Source organism: Capsicum annuum, chromosome 12 (genome assembly GCF_002878395.1).
Source record: "Capsicum annuum cultivar UCD-10X-F1 chromosome 12, UCD10Xv1.1, whole genome shotgun sequence".
In the NCBI taxonomy this organism is placed as follows: domain Eukaryota; kingdom Viridiplantae; phylum Streptophyta; class Magnoliopsida; order Solanales; family Solanaceae; genus Capsicum; species Capsicum annuum.
Genome location: NC_061122.1, coordinates 112966744 through 112970302, shown reverse-complemented (window position 1 = coordinate 112970302; position 3559 = coordinate 112966744).

Here is a 3559-nt window from a genome sequence, read left to right as displayed (position 1 = left end):
ACCTTTTAAGTCCAGGATGTCGCCTTACTAACCCTTATATTGATCCCAGTTAACTATTTCCTTTTGAGTTTCTAGTTATTAGATGAAATCTAACCATCTTACTTAGATAGAACCTAGAAGTATGGATCAACAGTTAAACTCCAAATTACTATTGTCTTTATATTTTCCTTGTCATTACTTCTCTTTTGGACTAAGTAGCAATATCTAGGTGGGATCTTAATGTGTGCACCCATTAAGAAAACTATTATAATAAAGATAAAGCAATACATGCATGTGTATCGGTTTAGAACAACAATAGCACTTCCCCTACTTCATCAATCTGCCAGGGTTTTCACAACCCTAGCTATGGGTTTTTAGCTGTGCATGCTTGTGAAGAGATCAATAACATTCATAATCGAAAGCATATATGAAATCACAATTATAAGAAGTATAAAAACCCACAATCATGACTGAATTAATCAACTGAAGTTAATACAAGAAAATCCCAAGATCAAAATTGAATCTTGGAATAAAAATATATTTGTGAGTATCAAAAGTGCACAACTTTTGCTAAAAAACACATAAAGGGTATTTATAGTACATGAGGAAATCCTAAAACCAAAGCCCGAATAAAATAGAAGTAAATAGGGTCGGTGGCCATTTGTGGTCTGCACTTGAACCCTGACCCTGGGTACAGGTAGTACCTACGGTCAGTAGGGTGGGAACAGGTATAGGGCACTAGTACCAGGATTCAAAAATCCTACAGGTTGGCTCTTTGGATTTTGGACTTGTCTGTAGGTCCTACTTGTGGTCCACATGTTGTCTTAGTAAGTGGTAGGAGTCATCTTTTCAACTCTTCTTCGATTCTCGAACATGCTTTAATCACGAACAAGCCAAAAACTGTCCCGAACATCCATAATTTCTCTAAAATGTAGCCAAAAACATCTTTTTTATCCTTTTCACGAACTTAGCATCCAAAACATGATTTCCTGCAAAACATACACAAAATAAATCATAGCTGACAAAATAACCTCAGAAACTTGCATATTTTCCTTGTTTTAAATGTCAAAAGTGCTATATTTCTAAAGCACATGAACACCCTCAACTTAGAATTTTTGTATGTCCTTAGGCAACAAAATATGACAAAAACAAAAATGATGCTTAACAAGGAGAATCTAAGCTTTTCAGGGAAGTCAGTCAACACTTTAAAATCCAATTACAATATCCCCTTCCTATCTCACTTTTCCAAACTAACTGTGTATGAACATGAAGCACAACAATGTCATAAAATTGGATCAAGGTATGACAATCACACTAGCAATAGACAACTTTAGTTTTCGAATAAAATAGTCCTTGAATGGATGGGTAGTACTTCAATTTTAGGGGTCAGTTTGTTTCATACCTTAGAGTAAGAAAATGATAGCTAAGGGGTGTGTCTACCACCTTATTCGAGTTAAGGACTCTAATTCTGAGACTCGTAGTCTTGAGTTAGTTTCAGTAATAAGGGAATTCCCAGATGTGTTTCCAAAATATCTTCATGGAGTTCCTCCCGAAAGGGAAATTGACTTAAGAATAGACTTTGTTTTGAATACCCAGCCTATCTCTATTCCGCCATACAAAATGGCTCCAGTAAAGTGTTCAAACAGTACTTATACATGTTTGTCATAGTCTTTATAAATGATATACTTATCCATTCCCATAATGAAAATAATCATGAAGACCATCTCAGAATTATATTGAAGGCTCTTAGAACCCATCAGTTGTTTGCTAAATTTCGTAAGTACGAGTTTTAGCTAAGATCAATAGCTTTTCTTGGCCATATTATTTCTGGTGATGACATTAGAATTAACCCTCAAAAGACCAAAGTAGTGATAAACTAGCCCAGACCTATTTCTCCATCAGATATTATGAGTTTTTTCTGTTTAGCTGGCTATTACAGATGATTTTTTGAAGGGTTTTCATCTATTGCGTCCCCCGTCCTGATTGACTCAGAAGAAAGTCAAGTTTTAGTCATCAAATTCTCGTGAGAAGAGTTTTCAAGAGTTAAAGACTCGACTCACCTCAGCCCTAATTTTGACATTGACCGATAGTTCAAAAGGGTTTGTTGTTTAATGTGATGCTTCCAGAGTTGGTTTGGGTTGTGTTTGGATGCATAAAGGAAAGGTCATAGATTATTCCTCTAGACAGCTTAAATCTCATGAGAAAAATTATCCTGCTCATGATCTTGAGTTAGCAGTTGTTGTGTTTGCCTTGAAAATTTGGAGGCATTATCTGTATATGGTGCATGTTGATGTGTTCATAGACCACAAGAGTTTGCAGTATGTGTTTTCATAGAGAGAGTTAAATCTTTATTAGATAAGGTGTCTAGAATTATTGATAGATTATGATATGAGTGTTTTGTATCATCTGGGTAGGGCCAATGTAGTGGCAGATGCTCTTAGTAGATTATCTACGGGTAGTGTGGCTCAGGGTTATAATGATAAAAAACAGTTGGTTCAGGAGGTTCATCAGTTGGCTATATTAGGTGTTCATTTAGTTGACTCAGCTGAGGGTAGTGTTTGGGTGTAGAGTAGTTCGAAATCTTCTTTGGTTGCCAAAGTGAAGGTAAGGAAAGATAGGGACCCCAGTCTATTAAAGTTAAAGAAGTCAGTCAGAGATTAGAAAGTAAAGGTTTTCTCCCAAGGGTGGTATGGTGTGTTGCATTGCTAGAGTAGACTATGTGAGTTATGTATAGATGGATTAAGACATCAAGTTTTTGTGGAAGCGCATGGTGCACATAAATTTATTCATCCAGGGGCCACTAAGATGTACCGTGATTTATGGGAGATCTATTAGTGGAGCGGTATGAATGGAAATATTGCAGAGTTTGTAGCTAAGTGCCCTATTTGTCAGCAGGTTAAGATTGAACATTAGAATCCTAGTGGTACTATGCAAGAGTTCAGTATTCCCACTTGGAAGTGGGAAGAGATGAACATGGATGTTTTGAGAGGTTTTCCTCGAACTCGTCGTCCGTATGATTCGATTTGGGTCATTATGGATAGGATGACCAATTCAGCCCATTTCTTGCTAGTCCATACTTCTTTTTTATCCAAGGAATATGTTAATCTCTATATTAGAGAGTTGGTTAGATTGCATGGAGTCCTATTTTCCATTATTTCAATTGAGGTACTCAGTTTACTTCTCATTTTTAGATGGCATTTCAGAAGGGTCTTGTTCCCCAAGTTCGTCTTAGTACAACCTTTCACCCTTAGATAGATAGTCAGGTAGCGATGACTATTTAGACCTTAGAGGACATGTTGAGAGATTATGTTATCAACTTTAAGGGAATTTGGGATGATCACTTGCCATTGATTGAGTTCACTTATAACAACAGCTACCATTCCAGTATCTAGATGGTTCCATTACGGCTCTATATGAGAGGAGATATAGATCTCCTATTGGTTGGTTTGAGGTAGGTGAGACTGCATTGATAGGACCAAATTTAGTGTTTAATGATTTGGAGAAAGTTCAGTTGATCAGGGAGAGGCTTAAGACAGCCCAGAGCCGACAGAAATCTTATGCAGATGTGAGGAAAAAGGAT